The sequence below is a fragment of the Electrophorus electricus genome, chromosome 13 (assembly GCF_041902795.1).
Source record: "Electrophorus electricus isolate QZ-2024a chromosome 13, ASM4190279v1, whole genome shotgun sequence".
NCBI classification, from domain to species: Eukaryota; Metazoa; Chordata; class Actinopteri; order Gymnotiformes; family Gymnotidae; genus Electrophorus; species Electrophorus electricus.
The window spans coordinates 19,461,257-19,483,626 of record NC_137509.1 but is presented as its reverse complement, the minus strand read 5'-3'; the positions used below and the strand labels follow the sequence as shown (position 1 = coordinate 19,483,626).

At 36.8% G+C, this 22,370-nt stretch overlaps 24 pseudogenes; all 24 read right to left on the bottom strand.

Moving 5' to 3' along the window:
• Positions 1 to 652: 652 nt before the first annotated feature.
• LOC145647059 (5S ribosomal RNA) lies at positions 653 to 771 on the bottom strand (annotated as a pseudogene).
• A 791-nt stretch (positions 772 to 1,562) lies between these two features.
• Positions 1,563 to 1,681, bottom strand: LOC145650767 (5S ribosomal RNA; annotated as a pseudogene).
• A 791-nt stretch (positions 1,682 to 2,472) lies between these two features.
• Positions 2,473 to 2,591, bottom strand: LOC145649613 (5S ribosomal RNA; annotated as a pseudogene).
• A 792-nt stretch (positions 2,592 to 3,383) lies between these two features.
• On the bottom strand, positions 3,384 to 3,502 carry LOC145650766 (5S ribosomal RNA; annotated as a pseudogene).
• Positions 3,503 to 4,295: 793 nt separating this feature from the next.
• On the bottom strand, positions 4,296 to 4,414 carry LOC145647819 (5S ribosomal RNA; annotated as a pseudogene).
• Positions 4,415 to 5,204: 790 nt separating this feature from the next.
• Positions 5,205 to 5,323, bottom strand: LOC145644834 (5S ribosomal RNA; annotated as a pseudogene).
• Positions 5,324 to 6,113: 790 nt separating this feature from the next.
• On the bottom strand, positions 6,114 to 6,232 carry LOC145650547 (5S ribosomal RNA; annotated as a pseudogene).
• A 793-nt stretch (positions 6,233 to 7,025) lies between these two features.
• LOC145648000 (5S ribosomal RNA) lies at positions 7,026 to 7,144 on the bottom strand (annotated as a pseudogene).
• Positions 7,145 to 7,936: 792 nt separating this feature from the next.
• On the bottom strand, positions 7,937 to 8,055 carry LOC145650885 (5S ribosomal RNA; annotated as a pseudogene).
• Positions 8,056 to 8,848: 793 nt separating this feature from the next.
• LOC145647818 (5S ribosomal RNA) lies at positions 8,849 to 8,967 on the bottom strand (annotated as a pseudogene).
• Positions 8,968 to 9,759: 792 nt separating this feature from the next.
• LOC145650765 (5S ribosomal RNA) lies at positions 9,760 to 9,878 on the bottom strand (annotated as a pseudogene).
• A 792-nt stretch (positions 9,879 to 10,670) lies between these two features.
• On the bottom strand, positions 10,671 to 10,789 carry LOC145650764 (5S ribosomal RNA; annotated as a pseudogene).
• A 792-nt stretch (positions 10,790 to 11,581) lies between these two features.
• LOC145648936 (5S ribosomal RNA) lies at positions 11,582 to 11,700 on the bottom strand (annotated as a pseudogene).
• Positions 11,701 to 12,492: 792 nt separating this feature from the next.
• LOC145650935 (5S ribosomal RNA) lies at positions 12,493 to 12,611 on the bottom strand (annotated as a pseudogene).
• Positions 12,612 to 13,401: 790 nt separating this feature from the next.
• On the bottom strand, positions 13,402 to 13,520 carry LOC145648935 (5S ribosomal RNA; annotated as a pseudogene).
• Positions 13,521 to 14,313: 793 nt separating this feature from the next.
• Positions 14,314 to 14,432, bottom strand: LOC145647817 (5S ribosomal RNA; annotated as a pseudogene).
• A 793-nt stretch (positions 14,433 to 15,225) lies between these two features.
• Positions 15,226 to 15,344, bottom strand: LOC145650884 (5S ribosomal RNA; annotated as a pseudogene).
• Positions 15,345 to 16,137: 793 nt separating this feature from the next.
• On the bottom strand, positions 16,138 to 16,256 carry LOC145647816 (5S ribosomal RNA; annotated as a pseudogene).
• Positions 16,257 to 17,048: 792 nt separating this feature from the next.
• Positions 17,049 to 17,167, bottom strand: LOC145650763 (5S ribosomal RNA; annotated as a pseudogene).
• Positions 17,168 to 17,960: 793 nt separating this feature from the next.
• LOC145647999 (5S ribosomal RNA) lies at positions 17,961 to 18,079 on the bottom strand (annotated as a pseudogene).
• Positions 18,080 to 18,872: 793 nt separating this feature from the next.
• On the bottom strand, positions 18,873 to 18,991 carry LOC145650883 (5S ribosomal RNA; annotated as a pseudogene).
• A 792-nt stretch (positions 18,992 to 19,783) lies between these two features.
• On the bottom strand, positions 19,784 to 19,902 carry LOC145650762 (5S ribosomal RNA; annotated as a pseudogene).
• A 793-nt stretch (positions 19,903 to 20,695) lies between these two features.
• On the bottom strand, positions 20,696 to 20,814 carry LOC145647998 (5S ribosomal RNA; annotated as a pseudogene).
• Positions 20,815 to 21,607: 793 nt separating this feature from the next.
• Positions 21,608 to 21,726, bottom strand: LOC145650761 (5S ribosomal RNA; annotated as a pseudogene).
• Between the last annotated feature and the right edge of the window lie 644 nt (positions 21,727 to 22,370).

The window sequence follows — 22,370 nt, the reverse complement described above, 5'->3', positions numbered from 1 at the left end:
AACATCTGGTATACGGAGGCACTAACAGACAGTTTTTTGATGAATCACTGCACTTCACATTCAGGCATGTGAGTTGGAGAGTAAATGAAAGTGATGCAAAAAAAACTTACAGCATCTGCTATTCCCAGGTGCTAACAGATAGTTTGAGTTAATTATTCACTGCACTTCAAATTTGAACATGATAGCTTGAACATAAATTAAAGGGATGCAATACAATCTTACAGCACCTGCTATTCCCTGGTACTAAAATATTTCTATTTAATCTGTACACTTCACATACAAGCTTGTCAGTTGCAGATTAAAGTAAAGTGATGCAACAAAAACTTACAGCATCTGCTATTCCCAGGTGCTAACAGATAGTTTTTTTAATTAATCACTGCATTTCACATCCTAGCATGTCATCTTGACAGTAAATTAAAGTGATTCAAGAGAAGCTTACAGCATCTCGTAGTCCAAGGTGCTAACAGATAGTTTTTGATGAATAACTGCACTTCACATTCAGGCATGTGAGTTGGAGAGTAAATGAAAGTGATGCAAAAAAAACTTACAGCATCTGCTATTCCCAGGTGCTAACAGATAGTTTTTTTTATTAATCACTGCACTTCACATTTGAGCATGTTAGCTTGAAAGTAAATTAAAGTGATGCAAGAAAAGCTTACAGCACCTGGTATTCCTAGGTAGGGTCCCACCTTAGTACTACCCAGGCCCAAACTTGCTTAGCTTCCAAGGTCAGATGAGATTGGGCGTTCTCAAGCTGGTGAGGCCGTAAGCCTTAAACACTTACTCAAATTGCCTAATCATAGCAAATATGATCAAAGACCAATCTGACAATTTTTTTATTAATCCCTGCACTTGACATTCTAGAATGTTATCTTGAATGTAAATTAAATGATGCAATAAAAGCTTACAACATCTGGTATACGGAGGCACTAACAGACAGTTTTTTGATGAATCACTGCACTTCACATTCAGGCATGTGAGTTGGAGAGTAAATGAAAGTGATGCAAAAAAAACTTACAGCATCTGCTATTCCCAGGTGCTAACAGATAGTTTGAGTTAATTATTCACTGCACTTCAAATTTGAACATGATAGCTTGAACATAAATTAAAGGGATGGAATACAGTCTTACAGCACCTGCTATTCCCTGGTACTAAAATATTTCTATTTAATCTGTACACTTCACATACAAGCTTGTCAGTTGCAGATTAGACTAAAGTGATGCAACAAAAACTTACAGCATCTGCTATTCCCAGGTGCTAACAGATAGTTTTTTTAATTAATCACTGCACTTCACATCCTAGCATGTCATCTTGAAAGTAAATTAAAGTGATGCAAGAGAAGCTTACAGCATCTCGTAGTCCAAGGTGCTAACAGATAGATTTTTGATGAATAACTGCACTTCACATTCAGGCATGTGAGTTGGAGAGTAAATGAAAGTGATGCAAAAAAAACTTACAGCATCGGCTATTCCCAGGTGCTAACAGATAGTTTTTTTTTATTAATCACTGCACTTCACATTTGAGCATGTCAGCTTGAAAGTAAATTAAAGTGATGCAAGAAGAGCTTACAGCACCTGGTATTCCTAGGTAGAGTCCCACCTCAGTACTATCCAGGCCCAAACTTGCTTAGCTTCCAAGGTCAGATGAGATTGCACTTTCTCAAGCTGGTGTGGCCGTAAGCCTTAAACACTTACTCAAATTGCCTAATCATAGCAAATATGATCAAAGACCAATCTGACAATTTTTTTTTATTAATCCCTGCACTTGACATTCTAGAATGTTATCTTGAATGTAAATTAAATGATGCAATAAAAGCTTACAACATCTGGTATACGGAGGCACTAACAGACAGTTTTTTGATGAATCACTGCACTTCACATTCAGGCATGTGAGTTGGAGAGTAAATGAAAGTGATGCAAAAAAAACTTACAGCATCTGCTATTCCCAGGTGCTAACAGATAGTTTGAGTTAATTATTCACTGCACTTCAAATTTGAACATGATAGCTTGAACATAAATTAAAGGGATGCAATACAATCTTACAGCACCTGCTATTCCCTGGTACTAAAATATTTCTATTTAATCTGTACACTTCACATACAAGCTTGTCAGTTGCAGATTAAAGTAAAGTGATGCAACAAAAACTTACAGCATCTGCTATTCCCAGGTGCTAACAGATAGTTTTTTTAATTAATCACTGCACTTCACATCCTAGCATGTCATCTTGACAGTAAATTAAAGTGATTCAAGAGAAGCTTACAGCATCTCGTAGTCCAAGGTGCTAACAGATAGTTTTTGATGAATAACTGCACTTCACATTCAGGCATGTGAGTTGGAGAGTAAATGAAAGTGATGCAAAAAAAACTTACAGCATCTGCTATTCCCAGGTGCTAACAGATAGTTTTTTTTATTAATCACTGCACTTCACATTTGAGCATGTCAGCTTGAAAGTAAATTAAAGTGATGCAAGAAAAGCTTACAGCACCTGGTATTCCTAGGTAGGGTCCCACCTCAGTACTATCCAGGCCCAAACTTGTTTAGCTTCCAAGGTCAGATGAGAATGGGCGTTCTCAAGCTGGTGTGGCCGTAAGCCTTAAACACTTACTCAAATTGCCTAATAATATCAAATATGATCAAAGACCAATCTGACAATTTTTTTTATTAATCCCTGCACTTGACATTCTAGAATGTTATCTTGAATGTAAATTAAATGATGCAATAAAAGCTTACAACATCTGGTATACGGAGGCACTAACAGACAGTTTTTTGATGAATCACTGCACTTCACATTCAGGCATGTGAGTTGGAGAGTAAATGAAAGTGATGCAAAAAAAACTTACAGCATCTGCTATTCCCAGGTGCTAACAGATAGTTTGAGTTAATTATTCACTGCACTTCAAATTTGAACATGATAGCTTGAACATAAATTAAAGGGATGGAATACAGTCTTACAGCACCTGCTATTCCCTGGTACTAAAAGATTTCTATTTAATCTGTACACTTCACATACAAGCTTGTCAGTTGCAGATTAGAGTAAAGTGATGCAACAAAAACTTACAGCATCTGCTATTCCCAGGTGCTAACAGATAGTTTTTTTAATTAATCACTGCACTTCACATCCTAGCATGTCATCTTGAAAGTAAATTAAAGTGATGCAAGAGAAGCTTACAGCATCTCGTAGTCCAAGGTGCTAACAGATAGATTTTTGATGAATAACTGCACTTCACATTCAGGCATGTGAGTTGGAGAGTAAATGAAAGTGATGCAAAAAAAACTTACAGCATCGGCTATTCCCAGGTGCTAACAGATAGTTTTTTTTTATTAATCACTGCACTTCACATTTGAGCATGTCAGCTTGAAAGTAAATTAAAGTGATGCAAGAAGAGCTTACAGCACCTGGTATTCCTAGGTAGAGTCCCACCTCAGTACTATCCAGGCCCAAACTTGCTTAGCTTCCAAGGTCAGATGAGATTGCACTTTCTCAAGCTGGTGTGGCCGTAAGCCTTAAACACTTACTCAAATTGCCTAATCATAGCAAATATGATCAAAGACCAATCTGACAATTTTTTTTTATTAATCCCTGCACTTGACATTCTAGAATGTTATCTTGAATGTAAATTAAATGATGCAATAAAAGCTTACAACATCTGGTATACGGAGGCACTAACAGACAGTTTTTTGATGAATCACTGCACTTCACATTCAGGCATGTGAGTTGGAGAGTAAATGAAAGTGATGCAAAAAAAACTTACAGCATCTGCTATTCCCAGGTGCTAACAGATAGTTTGAGTTAATTATTCACTGCACTTCAAATTTGAACATGATAGCTTGAACATAAATTAAAGGGATGGAATACAGTCTTACAGCACCTGCTATTCCCTGGTACTAAAAGATTTCTATTTAATCTGTACACTTCACATACAAGCTTGTCAGTTGCAGATTAGAGTAAAGTGATGCAACAAAAACTTACAGCATCTGCTATTCCCAGGTGCTAACAGATAGTTTTTTTAATTAATCACTGCACTTCACATCCTAGCATGTCATCTTGAAAGTAAATTAAAGTGATGCAAGAGAAGCTTAACAGCATCTCGTAGTCCAAGGTGCTAACAGATAGATTTTTGATGAATAACTGCACTTCACATTCAGGCATGTGAGTTGGAGAGTAAATGAAAGTGATGCAAAAAAAATTACAGCATCGGCTATTCCCAGGTGCTAACAGATAGTTTTTTTTTATTAATCACTGCACTTCACATTTGAGCATGTCAGCTTGAAAGTAAATTAAAGTGATGCAAGAAGAGCTTACAGCACCTGGTATTCCTAGGTAGAGTCCCACCTCAGTACTATCCAGGCCCAAACTTGCTTAGCTTCCAAGGTCAGATGAGATTGGACGTTCTCAAGCTGGTGTGGCCGTAAGCCTTAAACACTTACTCAAATTGCCTAATCATAGCAAATATGATCAAAGACCAATCTGACAATTTTTTTTATTAATCCCTGCACTTGACATTCTAGAATGTTATCTTGAATGTAAATTAAATGATGCAATAAAAGCTTACAACATCTGGTATACGGAGGCACTAACAGACAGTTTTTTGATGAATCACTGCACTTCACATTCAGGCATGTGAGTTGGAGAGTAAATGAAAGTGATGCAAAAAAAACTTACAGCATCTGCTATTCCCAGGTGCTAACAGATAGTTTGAGTTAATTATTCACTGCACTTCAAATTTGAACATGATAGCTTGAACATAAATTAAAGGGATGCAATACAATCTTACAGCACCTGCTATTCCCTGGTACTAAAATATTTCTATTTAATCTGTACACTTCACATACAAGCTTGTCAGTTGCAGATTAAAGTAAAGTGATGCAACAAAAACTTACAGCATCTGCTATTCCCAGGTGCTAACAGATAGTTTTTTTAATTAATCACTGCATTTCACATCCTAGCATGTCATCTTGACAGTAAATTAAAGTGATTCAAGAGAAGCTTACAGCATCTCGTAGTCCAAGGTGCTAACAGATAGTTTTTGATGAATAACTGCACTTCACATTCAGGCATGTGAGTTGGAGAGTAAATGAAAGTGATGCAAAAAAAACTTACAGCATCTGCTATTCCCAGGTGCTAACAGATAGTTTTTTTTATTAATCACTGCACTTCACATTTGAGCATGTCAGCTTGAAAGTAAATTAAAGTGATGCAAGAAAAGCTTACAGCAGATGGTATTCCTAGGTAGGGTCCCACCTCAGTACTATCCAGGCCCAAACTTGTTTAGCTTCCAAGGTCAGATGAGATTGGGCGTTCTCAAGCTGGTGTGGCAGTAAGCCTTAAACACTTACTCAAATTGCCTAATAATAGCAAATATGATCAAAGACCAATCTGACAATTTTTTTTATTAATCCCTGCACTTGACATTCTAGAATGTTATCTTGAATGTAAATTAAATGATGCAATAAAAGCTTACAACATCTGGTATACGGAGGCACTAACAGACAGTTTTTTGATGAATCACTGCACTTCACATTCAGGCATGTGAGTTGGAGAGTAAATGAAAGTGATGCAAAAAAAACTTACAGCATCTGCTATTCCCAGGTGCTAACAGATAGTTTGAGTTAATTATTCACTGCACTTCAAATTTGAACATGATAGCTTGAACATAAATTAAAGGGATGCAATACAATCTTACAGCACCTGCTATTCCCTGGTACTAAAATATTTCTATTTAATCTGTACACTTCACATACAAGCTTGTCAGTTGCAGATTAAAGTAAAGTGATGCAACAAAAACTTACAGCATCTGCTATTCCCAGGTGCTAACAGATAGTTTTTTTAATTAATCACTGCATTTCACATCCTAGCATGTCATCTTGACAGTAAATTAAAGTTATTCAAGAGAAGCTTACAGCATCTCGTAGTCCAAGGTGCTAACAGATAGTTTTTGATGAATAACTGCACTTCACATTCAGGCATGTGAGTTGGAGAGTAAATGAAAGTGATGCAAAAAAAACTTACAGCATCTGCTATTCCCAGGTGCTAACAGATAGTTTTTTTTATTAATCACTGCACTTCACATTTGAGCATGTCAGCTTGAAAGTAAATTAAAGTGATGCAAGAAAAGCTTACAGCACCTGGTATTCCTAGGTAGGGTCCCACCTCAGTACTATCCAGGCCCAAACTTGCTTAGCTTCCAAGGTCAGATGAGATTGCACTTTCTCAAGTTGGTGTGGCCGTAAGCCTTAAACACTTACTCAAATTGCCTAATCATAGCAAATATGATCAAAGACCAATCTGACAATTTTTTTTATTAATCCCTGCACTTCCCATTCTAGAATGTTATCTTGAATGTAAATTAAATGATGCAATAAAAGCTTACAACATCTGGTATACGGAGGCACTAACAGACAGTTTTTTGATGAATCACTGCACTTCACATTCAGGCATGTGAGTTGGAGAGTAAATGAAAGTGATGCAAAAAAAACTTACAGCATCTGCTATTCCCAGGTGCTAACAGATAGTTTGAGTTAATTATTCACTGCACTTCAAATTTGAACATGATAGCTTGAACATAAATTAAAGGGATGGAATACAGTCTTACAGCACCTGCTATTCCCTGGTACTAAAAGATTTCTATTTAATCTGTACACTTCACATACAAGCTTGTCAGTTGCAGATTAGAGTAAAGTGATGCAACAAAAACTTACAGCATCTGCTATTCCCAGGTGCTAACAGATAGTTTTTTTAATTAATCACTGCACTTCACATCCTAGCATGTCATCTTGAAAGTAAATTAAAGTGATGCAAGAGAAGCTTAACAGCATCTCGTAGTCCAAGGTGCTAACAGATAGATTTTTGATGAATAACTGCACTTCACATTCAGGCATGTGAGTTGGAGAGTAAATGAAAGTGATGCAAAAAAAACTTACAGCATCGGCTATTCCCAGGTGCTAACAGATAGTTTTTTTTTATTAATCACTGCACTTCACATTTGAGCATGTCAGCTTGAAAGTAAATTAAAGTGATGCAAGAAGAGCTTACAGCACCTGGTATTCCTAGGGAGAGTCCCACCTCAGTACTATCCAGGCCCAAACTTGCTTAGCTTCCAAGGTCAGATGAGATTGGACGTTCTCAAGCTGGTGTGGCCGTAAGCCTTAAACACTTACTCAAATTGCCTAATCATAGCAAATATGATCAAAGACCAATCTGACAATTTTTTTTATTAATCCCTGCACTTGACATTCTAGAATGTTATCTTGAATGTAAATTAAATGATGCAATAAAAGCTTACAACATCTGGTATACGGAGGCACTAACAGACAGTTTTTTGATGAATCACTGCACTTCACATTCAGGCATGTGAGTTGGAGAGTAAATGAAAGTGATGCAAAAAAAACTTACAGCATCTGCTATTCCCAGGTGCTAACAGATAGTTTGAGTTAATTATTCACTGCACTTCAAATTTGAACATGATAGCTTGAACATAAATTAAAGGGATGCAATACAATCTTACAGCACCTGCTATTCCCTGGTACTAAAATATTTCTATTTAATCTGTACACTTCACATACAAGCTTGTCAGTTGCAGATTAAAGTAAAGTGATGCAACAAAAACTTACAGCATCTGCTATTCCCAGGTGCTAACAGATAGTTTTTTTAATTAATCACTGCACTTCACATCCTAGCATGTCATCTTGAAAGTAAATTAAAGTGATGCAAGAGAAGCTTACAGCATCTCGTAGTCCAAGGTGCTAACAGATAGATTTTTGATGAATAACTGCACTTCACATTCAGGCATGTGAGTTGGAGAGTAAATGAAAGTGATGCAAAAAAAACTTACAGCATCGGCTATTCCCAGGTGCTAACAGATAGTTTTTTTTTATTAATCACTGCACTTCACATTTGAGCATGTCAGCTTGAAAGTAAATTAAAGTGATGCAAGAAGAGCTTACAGCACCTGGTATTCCTAGGTAGGGTCCCACCTCAGTACTATCCAGGCCCAAACTTGCTTAGCTTCCAAGGTCAGATGAGATTGCACTTTCTCAAGCTGGTGTGGCCGTAAGCCTTAAACACTTACTCAAATTGCCTAATCATAGCAAATATGATCAAAGACCAATCTGACAATTTTTTTTATTAATCCCTGCACTTGACATTCTAGAATGTTATCTTGAATGTAAATTAAATGATGCAATAAAAGCTTACAACATCTGGTATACGGAGGCACTAACAGACAGTTTTTTGATGAATCACTGCACTTCACATTCAGGCATGTGAGTTGGAGAGTAAATGAAAGTGATGCAAAAAAAACTTACAGCATCTGCTATTCCCAGGTGCTAACAGATAGTTTGAGTTAATTATTCACTGCACTTCAAATTTGAACATGATAGCTTGAACATAAATTAAAGGGATGGAATACAGTCTTACAGCACCTGCTATTCCCTGGTACTAAAAGATTTCTATTTAATCTGTACACTTCACATACAAGCTTGTCAGTTGCAGATTAGAGTAAAGTGATGCAACAAAAACTTACAGCATCTGCTATTCCCAGGTGCTAACAGATAGTTTTTTTAATTAATCACTGCACTTCACATCCTAGCATGTCATCTTGAAAGTAAATTAAAGTGATGCAAGAGAAGCTTAACAGCATCTCGTAGTCCAAGGTGCTAACAGATAGATTTTTGATGAATAACTGCACTTCACATTCAGGCATGTGAGTTGGAGAGTAAATGAAAGTGATGCAAAAAAAACTTACAGCATCGGCTATTCCCAGGTGCTAACAGATAGTTTTTTTTTATTAATCACTGCACTTCACATTTGAGCATGTCAGCTTGAAAGTAAATTAAAGTGATGCAAGAAGAGCTTACAGCACCTGGTATTCCTAGGTAGAGTCCCACCTCAGTACTATCCAGGCCCAAACTTGCTTAGCTTCCAAGGTCAGATGAGATTGGACGTTCTCAAGCTGGTGTGGCCGTAAGCCTTAAACACTTACTCAAATTGCCTAATCATAGCAAATATGATCAAAGACCAATCTGACAATTTTTTTTATTAATCCCTGCACTTGACATTCTAGAATGTTATCTTGAATGTAAATTAAATGATGCAATAAAAGCTTACAACATCTGGTATACGGAGGCACTAACAGACAGTTTTTTGATGAATCACTGCACTTCACATTCAGGCATGTGAGTTGGAGAGTAAATGAAAGTGATGCAAAAAAAACTTACAGCATCTGCTATTCCCAGGTGCTAACAGATAGTTTGAGTTAATTATTCACTGCACTTCAAATTTGAACATGATAGCTTGAACATAAATTAAAGGGATGGAATACAGTCTTACAGCACCTGCTATTCCCTGGTACTAAAAGATTTCTATTTAATCTGTACACTTCACATACAAGCTTGTCAGTTGCAGATTAGAGTAAAGTGATGCAACAAAAACTTACAGCATCTGCTATTCCCAGGTGCTAACAGATAGTTTTTTTAATTAATCACTGCACTTCACATCCTAGCATGTCATCTTGAAAGTAAATTAAAGTGATGCAAGAGAAGCTTACAGCATCTCGTAGTCCAAGGTGCTAACAGATAGATTTTTGATGAATAACTGCACTTCACATTCAGGCATGTGAGTTGGAGAGTAAATGAAAGTGATGCAAAAAAAACTTACAGCATCGGCTATTCCCAGGTGCTAACAGATAGTTTTTTTTTATTAATCACTGCACTTCACATTTGAGCATGTCAGCTTGAAAGTAAATTAAAGTGATGCAAGAAGAGCTTACAGCACCTGGTATTCCTAGGTAGAGTCCCACCTCAGTACTATCCAGGCCCAAACTTGCTTAGCTTCCAAGGTCAGATGAGATTGCACTTTCTCAAGCTGGTGTGGCCGTAAGCCTTAAACACTTACTCAAATTGCCTAATCATAGCAAATATGATCAAAGACCAATCTGACAATTTTTTTTATTAATCCCTGCACTTGACATTCTAGAATGTTATCTTGAATGTAAATTAAATGATGCAATAAAAGCTTACAACATCTGGTATACGGAGGCACTAACAGACAGTTTTTTGATGAATCACTGCACTTCACATTCAGGCATGTGAGTTGGAGAGTAAATGAAAGTGATGCAAAAAAAACTTACAGCATCTGCTATTCCCAGGTGCTAACAGATAGTTTGAGTTAATTATTCACTGCACTTCAAATTTGAACATGATAGCTTGAACATAAATTAAAGGGATGGAATACAGTCTTACAGCACCTGCTATTCCCTGGTACTAAAAGATTTCTATTTAATCTGTACACTTCACATACAAGCTTGTCAGTTGCAGATTAGAGTAAAGTGATGCAACAAAAACTTACAGCATCTGCTATTCCCAGGTGCTAACAGATAGTTTTTTTAATTAATCACTGCACTTCACATCCTAGCATGTCATCTTGAAAGTAAATTAAAGTGATGCAAGAGAAGCTTACAGCATCTCGTAGTCCAAGGTGCTAACAGATAGATTTTTGATGAATAACTGCACTTCACATTCAGGCATGTGAGTTGGAGAGTAAATGAAAGTGATGCAAAAAAAACTTACAGCATCGGCTATTCCCAGGTGCTAACAGATAGTTTTTTTTTATTAATCACTGCACTTCACATTTGAGCATGTCAGCTTGAAAGTAAATTAAAGTGATGCAAGAAGAGCTTACAGCACCTGGTATTCCTAGGTAGAGTCCCACCTCAGTACTATCCAGGCCCAAACTTGCTTAGCTTCCAAGGTCAGATGAGATTGCACTTTCTCAAGCTGGTGTGGCCGTAAGCCTTAAACACTTACTCAAATTGCCTAATCATAGCAAATATGATCAAAGACCAATCTGACAATTTTTTTTATTAATCCCTGCACTTGACATTCTAGAATGTTATCTTGAATGTAAATTAAATGATGCAATAAAAGCTTACAACATCTGGTATACGGAGGCACTAACAGACAGTTTTTTGATGAATCACTGCACTTCACATTCAGGCATGTGAGTTGGAGAGTAAATGAAAGTGATGCAAAAAAAACTTACAGCATCTGCTATTCCCAGGTGCTAACAGATAGTTTGAGTTAATTATTCACTGCACTTCAAATTTGAACATGATAGCTTGAACATAAATTAAAGGGATGGAATACAGTCTTACAGCACCTGCTATTCCCTGGTACTAAAAGATTTCTATTTAATCTGTACACTTCACATACAAGCTTGTCAGTTGCAGATTAGAGTAAAGTGATGCAACAAAAACTTACAGCATCTGCTATTCCCAGGTGCTAACAGATAGTTTTTTTAATTAATCACTGCACTTCACATCCTAGCATGTCATCTTGAAAGTAAATTAAAGTGATGCAAGAGAAGCTTAACAGCATCTCGTAGTCCAAGGTGCTAACAGATAGATTTTTGATGAATAACTGCACTTCACATTCAGGCATGTGAGTTGGAGAGTAAATGAAAGTGATGCAAAAAAAACTTACAGCATCTGCTATTCCCAGGTGCTAACAGATAGTTTTTTTTATTAATCACTGCACTTCACATTTGAGCATGTCAGCTTGAAAGTAAATTAAAGTGATGCAAGAAAAGCTTACAGCACCTGGTATTCCTAGGTAGGGTCCCACCTCAGTACTATCCAGGCCCAAACTTGTTTAGCTTCCAAGGTCAGATGAGATTGGGCGTTCTCAAGCTGGTGTGGCAGTAAGCCTTAAACACTTACTCAAATTGCCTAATAATAGCAAATATGATCAAAGACCAATCTGACAATTTTTTTTATTAATCCCTGCACTTGACATTCTAGAATGTTATCTTGAATGTAAATTAAATGATGCAATAAAAGCTTACAACATCTGGTATACGGAGGCACTAACAGACAGTTTTTTGATGAATCACTGCACTTCACATTCAGGCATGTGAGTTGGAGAGTAAATGAAAGTGATGCAAAAAAAACTTACAGCATCTGCTATTCCCAGGTGCTAACAGATAGTTTGAGTTAATTATTCACTGCACTTCAAATTTGAACATGATAGCTTGAACATAAATTAAAGGGATGCAATACAATCTTACAGCACCAGCTATTCCCTGGTACTAAAAGATTTCTATTTAATCTGTACACTTCACATACAAGCTTGTCAGTAGCAGATTAAATTAAAGTGATTCAACAAAAACTTACAGCATCTGCTATTCCCAGGTGCCAACAGATAGTTTTTTTAATTAATCACTGCATTTCACATCCTAGCATGTCATCTTGACAGTAAATTAAAGTGATGCAAGAGAAGCTTACAGCATCTCGTAGTCCAAGGTGCTAACAGATAGATTTTTGATGAATAACTGCACTTCACATTCAGGCATGTGAGTTGGAGAGTAAATGAAAGTGATGCAAAAAAAACTTACAGCATCGGCTATTCCCAGGTGCTAACAGATAGTTTTTTTTTATTAATCACTGCACTTCACATTTGAGCATGTCAGCTTGAAAGTAAATTAAAGTGATGCAAGAAGAGCTTACAGCGCCTGGTATTCCTAGGTAGAGTCCCACCTCAGTACTATCCAGGCCCAAACTTGCTTAGCTTCCAAGGTCAGATGAGATTGCACTTTCTCAAGTTGGTGTGGCCGTAAGCCTTAAACACTTACTCAAATTGCCTAATCATAGCAAATATGATCAAAGACCAATCTGACAATTTTTTTTATTAATCCCTGCACTTGACATTCTAGAATGTTATCTTGAATGTAAATTAAATGATGCAATAAAAGCTTACAACATCTGGTATACGGAGGCACTAACAGACAGTTTTTTGATGAATCACTGCACTTCACATTCAGGCATGTGAGTTGGAGAGTAAATGAAAGTGATGCAAAAAAAACTTACAGCATCTGCTATTCCCAGGTGCTAACAGATAGTTTGAGTTAATTATTCACTGCACTTCAAATTTGAACATGATAGCTTGAACATAAATTAAAGGGATGGAATACAGTCTTACAGCACCTGCTATTCCCTGGTACTAAAATATTTCTATTTAATCTGTACACTTCACATACAAGCTTGTCAGTTGCAGATTAAAGTAAAGTGATGCAACAAAAACTTACAGCATCTGCTATTCCCAGGTGCTAACAGATAGTTTTTTTAATTAATCACTGCATTTCACATCCTAGCATGTCATCTTGACAGTAAATTAAAGTGATTCAAGAGAAGCTTACAGCATCTCGTAGTCCAAGGTGCTAACAGATAGTTTTTGATGAATAACTGCACTTCACATTCAGGCATGTGAGTTGGAGAGTAAATGAAAGTGATGCAAAAAAAACTTACAGCATCTGCTATTCCCATGTGCTAACAGATAGTTTTTTTTATTAATCACTGCACTTCACATTTGAGCATGTCAGCTTGAAAGTAAATTAAAGTGATGCAAGAAAAGCTTACAGCACCTGGTATTCCTAGGTAGGGTCCCACCTCAGTACTATCCAGGCCCAAACTTGTTTAGCTTCCAAGGTCAGATGAGATTGGGCGTTCTCAAGCTGGTGTGGCAGTAAGCCTTAAACACTTACTCAAATTGCCTAATAATAGCAAATATGATCAAAGACCAATCTGACAATTTTTTTTATTAATCCCTGCACTTGACATTCTAGAATGTTATCTTGAATGTAAATTAAATGATGCAATAAAAGCTTACAACATCTGGTATACGGAGGCACTAACAGACAGTTTTTTGATGAATCACTGCACTTCACATTCAGGCATGTGAGTTGGAGAGTAAATGAAAGTGATGCAAAAAAAACTTACAGCATCTGCTATTCCCAGGTGCTAACAGATAGTTTGAGTTAATTATTCACTGCACTTCAAATTTGAACATGATAGCTTGAACATAAATTAAAGGGATGCAATACAATCTTACAGCACCTGCTATTCCCTGGTACTAAAAGATTTCTATTTAATCTGTACACTTCACATACAAGCTTGTCAGTTGCAGATTAGAGTAAAGTGATGCAACAAAAACTTACAGCATCTGCTATTCCCAGGTGCTAACAGATAGTTTTTTTAATTAATCACTGCACTTCACATCCTAGCATGTCATCTTGAAAGTAAATTAAAGTGATGCAAGAGAAGCTTAACAGCATCTCGTAGTCCAAGGTGCTAACAGATAGATTTTTGATGAATAACTGCACTTCACATTCAGGCATGTGAGTTGGAGAGTAAATGAAAGTGATGCAAAAAAAACTTACAGCATCGGCTATTCCCAGGTGCTAACAGATAGTTTTTTTTTATTAATCACTGCACTTCACATTTGAGCATGTCAGCTTGAAAGTAAATTAAAGTGATGCAAGAAGAGCTTACAGCACCTGGTATTCCTAGGTAGAGTCCCACCTCAGTACTATCCAGGCCCAAACTTGCTTAGCTTCCAAGGTCAGATGAGATTGGACGTTCTCAAGCTGGTGTGGCCGTAAGCCTTAAACACTTACTCAAATTGCCTAATCATAGCAAATATGATCAAAGACCAATCTGACAATTTTTTTTATTAATCCCTGCACTTGACATTCTAGAATGTTATCTTGAATGTAAATTAAATGATGCAATAAAAGCTTACAACATCTGGTATACGGAGGCACTAACAGACAGTTTTTTGATGAATCACTGCACTTCACATTCAGGCATGTGAGTTGGAGAGTAAATGAAAGTGATGCAAAAAAAACTTACAGCATCTGCTATTCCCAGGTGCTAACAGATAGTTTGAGTTAATTATTCACTGCACTTCAAATTTGAACATGATAGCTTGAACATAAATTAAAGGGATGCAATACAATCTTACAGCACCTGCTATTCCCTGGTACTAAAATATTTCTATTTAATCTGTACACTTCACATACAAGCTTGTCAGTTGCAGATTAAAGTAAAGTGATGCAACAAAAACTTACAGCATCTGCTATTCCCAGGTGCTAACAGATAGTTTTTTTAATTAATCACTGCACTTCACATCCTAGCATGTCATCTTGAATGTAAATTAAAGTGATGCAAGAGAAGCTTACAGCATCTTGTAGTCCAAGGTGCTAACAGATAGATTTTTGATGAATAACTGCACTTCACATTCAGGCATGTGAGTTGGAGAGTAAATGAAAGTGATGCAAAAAAACACTTACAGCATCGGCTATTCCCAGGTGCTAACAGATAGTTTTTTTTTATTAATCACTGCACTTCACATTTGAGCATGTCAGCTTGAAAGTAAATTAAAGTGATGCAAGAAGAGCTTACAGCACCTGGTATTCCTAGGTAGGGTCCCACCTCAGTACTATCCAGGCCCAAACTTGCTTAGCTTCCAAGGTCAGATGAGATTGCACTTTCTCAAGCTGGTGTGGCCGTAAGCCTTAAACACTTACTCAAATTGCCTAATCATAGCAAATATGATCAAAGACCAATCTGACAATTTTTTTTATTAATCCCTGCACTTGACATTCTAGAATGTTATCTTGAATGTAAATTAAATGATGCAATAAAAGCTTACAACATCTGGTATACGGAGGCACTAACAGACAGTTTTTTGATGAATCACTGCACTTCACATTCAGGCATGTGAGTTGGAGAGTAAATGAAAGTGATGCGAAAAAAACTTACAGCATCTGCTATTCCCAGGTGCTAACAGATAGTTTGAGTTAATTATTCACTGCACTTCAAATTTGAACATGATAGCTTGAACATAAATTAAAGGGATGGAATACAGTCTTACAGCACCTGCTATTCCCTGGTACTAAAATATTTCTATTTAATCTGTACACTTCACATACAAGCTTGTCAGTTGCAGATTAGAGTAAAGTGATGCAACAAAAACTTACAGCATCTGCTATTCCCAGGTGCTAACAGATAGTTTTTTTAATTAATCACTGCACTTCACATCCTAGCATGTCATCTTGAAAGTAAATTAAAGTGATGCAAGAGAAGCTTAACAGCATCTCGTAGTCCAAGGTGCTAACAGATAGATTTTTGATGAATAACTGCACTTCACATTCAGGCATGTGAGTTGGAGAGTAAATGAAAGTGATGCAAAAAAAACTTACAGCATCGGCTATTCCCAGGTGCTAACAGATAGTTTTTTTTTATTAATCACTGCACTTCACATTTGAGCATGTCAGCTTGAAAGTAAATTAAAGTGATGCAAGAAGAGCTTACAGCACCTGGTATTCCTAGGTAGAGTCCCACCTCAGTACTATCCAGGCCCAAACTTGCTTAGCTTCCAAGGTCAGATGAGATTGGACGTTCTCAAGCTGGTGTGGCCGTAAGCCTTAAACACTTACTCAAATTGCCTAATCATAGCAAATATGATCAAAGACCAATCTGACAATTTTTTTTATTAATCCCTGCACTTGACATTCTAGAATGTTATCTTGAATGTAAATTAAATGATGCAATAAAAGCTTACAACATCTGGTATACGGAGGCACTAACAGACAGTTTTTTGATGAATCACTGCACTTCACATTCAGGCATGTGAGTTGGAGAGTAAATGAAAGTGATGCAAAAAAAACTTACAGCATCTGCTATTCCCAGGTGCTAACAGATAGTTTGAGTTAATTATTCACTGCACTTCAAATTTGAACATGATAGCTTGAACATAAATTAAAGGGATGCAATACAATCTTACAGCACCTGCTATTCCCTGGTACTAAAAGATTTCTATTTAATCTGTACACTTCACATACAAGCTTGTCAGTAGCAGATTAAATTAAAGTGATTCAACAAAAATTTACAGCATCTGCTATTCCCAGGTGCCAACAGATAGTTTTTTTAATTAATCACTGCATTTCACATCCTAGCATGTCATCTTGACAGTAAATTAAAGTGATGCAAGAGAAGCTTACAGCATCTCGTAGTCCAAGGTGCTAACAGATAGATTTTTGATGAATAACTGCACTTCACATTCAGGCATGTGAGTTGGAGAGTAAATGAAAGTGATGCAAAAAAAACTTACAGCATCGGCTATTCCCAGGTGCTAACAGATAGTTTTTTTTTATTAATCACTGCACTTCACATTTGAGCATGTCAGCTTGAAAGTAAATTAAAGTGATGCAAGAAGAGCTTACAGCACCTGGTATTCCTAGGTAGAGTCCCACCTCAGTACTATCCAGGCCCAAACTTGCTTAGCTTCCAAGGTCAGATGAGATTGCACTTTCTCAAGCTGGTGTGGCCGTAAGCCTTAAACACTTACTCAAATTGCCTAATCATAGCAAATATGATCAAAGACCAATCTGACAATTTTTTTTATTAATCCCTGCACTTGACATTCTAGAATGTTATCTTGAATGTAAATTAAATGATGCAATAAAAGCTTACAACATCTGGTATACGGAGGCACTAACAGACAGTTTTTTGATGAATCACTGCACTTCACATTCAGGCATGTGAGTTGGAGAGTAAATGAAAGTGATGCAAAAAAAACTTACAGCATCTGCTATTCCCAGGTGCTAACAGATAGTTTGAGTTAATTATTCACTGCACTTCAAATTTGAACATGATAGCTTGAACATAAATTAAAGGGATGGAATACAGTCTTACAGCACCTGCTATTCCCTGGTACTAAAAGATTTCTATTTAATCTGTACACTTCACATACAAGCTTGTCAGTTGCAGATTAGAGTAAAGTGATGCAACAAAAACTTACAGCATCTGCTATTCCCAGGTGCTAACAGATAGTTTTTTTAATTAATCACTGCACTTCACATCCTAGCATGTCATCTTGAAAGTAAATTAAAGTGATGCAAGAGAAGCTTAACAGCATCTCGTAGTCCAAGGTGCTAACAGATAGATTTTTGATGAATAACTGCACTTCACATTCAGGCATGTGAGTTGGAGAGTAAATGAAAGTGATGCAAAAAAAACTTACAGCATCGGCTATTCCCAGGTGCTAACAGATAGTTTTTTTTTATTAATCACTGCACTTCACATTTGAGCATGTCAGCTTGAAAGTAAATTAAAGTGATGCAAGAAGAGCTTACAGCACCTGGTATTCCTAGGGAGAGTCCCACCTCAGTACTATCCAGGCCCAAACTTGCTTAGCTTCCAAGGTCAGATGAGATTGGACGTTCTCAAGCTGGTGTGGCCGTAAGCCTTAAACACTTACTCAAATTGCCTAATCATAGCAAATATGATCAAAGACCAATCTGACAATTTTTTTTATTAATCCCTGCACTTGACATTCTAGAATGTTATCTTGAATGTAAATTAAATGATGCAATAAAAGCTTACAACATCTGGTATACGGAGGCACTAACAGACAGTTTTTTGATGAATCACTGCACTTCACATTCAGGCATGTGAGTTGGAGAGTAAATGAAAGTGATGCAAAAAAAACTTACAGCATCTGCTATTCCCAGGTGCTAACAGATAGTTTGAGTTAATTATTCACTGCACTTCAAATTTGAACATGATAGCTTGAACATAAATTAAAGGGATGCAATACAATCTTACAGCACCTGCTATTCCCTGGTACTAAAATATTTCTATTTAATCTGTACACTTCACATACAAGCTTGTCAGTTGCAGATTAACGTAAAGTGATGCAACAAAAACTTACAGCATCTGCTATTCCCAGGTGCTAACAGATAGTTTTTTTAATTAATCACTGCACTTCACATCCTAGCATGTCATCTTGAAAGTAAATTAAAGTGATGCAAGAGAAGCTTACAGCATCTCGTAGTCCAAGGTGCTAACAGATAGATTTTTGATGAATAACTGCACTTCACATTCAGGCATGTGAGTTGGAGAGTAAATGAAAGTGATGCAAAAAAACACTTACAGCATCGGCTATTCCCAGGTGCTAACAGATAGTTTTTTTTTATTAATCACTGCACTTCACATTTGAGCATGTCAGCTTGAAAGTAAATTAAAGTGATGCAAGAAGAGCTTACAGCACCTGGTATTCCTAGGTAGGGTCCCACCTCAGTACTATCCAGGCCCAAACTTGCTTAGCTTCCAAGGTCAGATGAGATTGCACTTTCTCAAGCTGGTGTGGCCGTAAGCCTTAAACACTTACTCAAATTGCCTAATCATAGCAAATATGATCAAAGACCAATCTGACAATTTTTTTTATTAATCCCTGCACTTGACATTCTAGAATGTTATCTTGAATGTAAATTAAATGATGCAATAAAAGCTTACAACATCTGGTATACGGAGGCACTAACAGACAGTTTTTTGATGAATCACTGCACTTCACATTCAGGCATGTGAGTTGGAGAGTAAATGAAAGTGATGCAAAAAAAACTTACAGCATCTGCTATTCCCAGGTGCTAACAGATAGTTTGAGTTAATTATTCACTGCACTTCAAATTTGAACATGATAGCTTGAACATAAATTAAAGGGATGCAATACAATCTTACAGCACCTGCTATTCCCTGGTACTAAAAGATTTCTATTTAATCTGTACACTTCACATACAAGCTTGTCAGTAGCAGATTAAATTAAAGTGATTCAACAAAAACTTACAGCATCTGCTATTCCCAGGTGCCAACAGATAGTTTTTTTAATTAATCACTGCATTTCACATCCTAGCATGTCATCTTGACAGTAAATTAAAGTGATGCAAGAGAAGCTTACAGCATCTCGTAGTCCAAGGTGCTAACAGATAGATTTTTGATGAATAACTGCACTTCACATTCAGGCATGTGAGTTGGAGAGTAAATGAAAGTGATGCAAAAAAAACTTACAGCATCGGCTATTCCCAGGTGCTAACAGATAGTTTTTTTTTATTAATCACTGCACTTCACATTTGAGCATGTCAGCTTGAAAGTAAATTAAAGTGATGCAAGAAGAGCTTACAGCACCTGGTATTCCTAGGTAGAGTCCCACCTCAGTACTATCCAGGCCCAAACTTGCTTAGCTTCCAAGGTCAGATGAGATTGCACTTTCTCAAGCTGGTGTGGCCGTAAGCCTTAAACACTTACTCAAATTGCCTAATCATAGCAAATATGATCAAAGACCAATCTGACAATTTTTTTTATTAATCCCTGCACTTGACATTCTAGAATGTTATCTTGAATGTAAATTAAATGATGCAATAAAAGCTTACAACATCTGGTATACGGAGGCACTAACAGACAGTTTTTTGATGAATCACTGCACTTCACATTCAGGCATGTGAGTTGGAGAGTAAATGAAATTGATGCAAAAAAAACTTACAGCATCTGCTATTCCCAGGTGCTAACAGATAGTTTGAGTTAATTATTCACTGCACTTCAAATTTGAACATGATAGCTTGAACATAAATTAAAGGGATGGAATACAGTCTTACAGCACCTGCTATTCCCTGGTACTAAAAGATTTCTATTTAATCTGTACACTTCACATACAAGCTTGTCAGTTGCAGATTAGAGTAAAGTGATGCAACAAAAACTTACAGCATCTGCTATTCCCAGGTGCTAACAGATAGTTTTTTTAATTAATCACTGCACTTCACATCCTAGCATGTCATCTTGAAAGTAAATTAAAGTGATGCAAGAGAAGCTTAACAGCATCTCGTAGTCCAAGGTGCTAACAGATAGATTTTTGATGAATAACTGCACTTCACATTCAGGCATGTGAGTTGGAGAGTAAATGAAAGTGATGCAAAAAAAACTTACAGCATCGGCTATTCCCAGGTGCTAACAGATAGTTTTTTTTTATTAATCACTGCACTTCACATTTGAGCATGTCAGCTTGAAAGTAAATTAAAGTGATGCAAGAAGAGCTTACAGCACCTGGTATTCCTAGGGAGAGTCCCACCTCAGTACTATCCAGGCCCAAACTTGCTTAGCTTCCAAGGTCAGATGAGATTGGACGTTCTCAAGCTGGTGTGGCCGTAAGCCTTAAACACTTACTCAAATTGCCTAATCATAGCAAATATGATCAAAGACCAATCTGACAATTTTTTTTATTAATCCCTGCACTTGACATTCTAGAATGTTATCTTGAATGTAAATTAAATGATGCAATAAAAGCTTACAACATCTGGTATACGGAGGCACTAACAGACAGTTTTTTGATGAATCACTGCACTTCACATTCAGGCATGTGAGTTGGAGAGTAAATGAAAGTGATGCAAAAAAAACTTACAGCATCTGCTATTCCCAGGTGCTAACAGATAGTTTGAGTTAATTATTCACTGCACTTCAAATTTGAACATGATAGCTTGAACATAAATTAAAGGGATGCAATACAATCTTACAGCACCTGCTATTCCCTGGTACTAAAATATTTCTATTTAATCTGTACACTTCACATACAAGCTTGTCAGTTGCAGATTAAAGTAAAGTGATGCAACAAAAACTTACAGCATCTGCTATTCCCAGGTGCTAACAGATAGTTTTTTTAATTAATCACTGCACTTCACATCCTAGCATGTCATCTTGAAAGTAAATTAAAGTGATGCAAGAGAAGCTTACAGCATCTCGTAGTCCAAGGTGCTAACAGATAGATTTTTGATGAATAACTGCACTTCACATTCAGGCATGTGAGTTGGAGAGTAAATGAAAGTGATGCAAAAAAACACTTACAGCATCGGCTATTCCCAGGTGCTAACAGATAGTTTTTTTTTATTAATCACTGCACTTCACATTTGAGCATGTCAGCTTGAAAGTAAATTAAAGTGATGCAAGAAGAGCTTACAGCACCTGGTATTCCTAGGTAGAGTCCCACCTCAGTACTATCCAGGCCCAAACTTGCTTAGCTTCCAAGGTCAGATGAGATTGCACTTTCTCAAGCTGGTGTGGCCGTAAGCCTTAAACACTTACTCAAATTGCCTAATCATAGCAAATATGATCAAAGACCAATCTGACAATTTTTTTTATTAATCCCTGCACTTGACATTCTAGAATGTTATCTTGAATGTAAATTAAATGATGCAATAAAAGCTTACAACATCTGGTATACGGAGGCACTAACAGACAGTTTTTTGATGAATCACTGCACTTCACATTCAGGCATGTGAGTTGGAGAGTAAATGAAATTGATGCAAAAAAAACTTACAGCATCTGCTATTCCCAGGTGCTAACAGATAGTTTGAGTTAATTATTCACTGCACTTCAAATTTGAACATGATAGCTTGAACATAAATTAAAGGGATGGAATACAGTCTTACAGCACCTGCTATTCCCTGGTACTAAAAGATTTCTATTTAATCTGTACACTTCACATACAAGCTTGTCAGTTGCAGATTAGAGTAAAGTGATGCAACAAAAACTTACAGCATCTGCTATTCCCAGGTGCTAACAGATAGTTTTTTTAATTAATCACTGCACTTCACATCCTAGCATGTCATCTTGAAAGTAAATTAAAGTGATGCAAGAGAAGCTTAACAGCATCTCGTAGTCCAAGGTGCTAACAGATAGATTTTTGATGAATAACTGCACTTCACATTCAGGC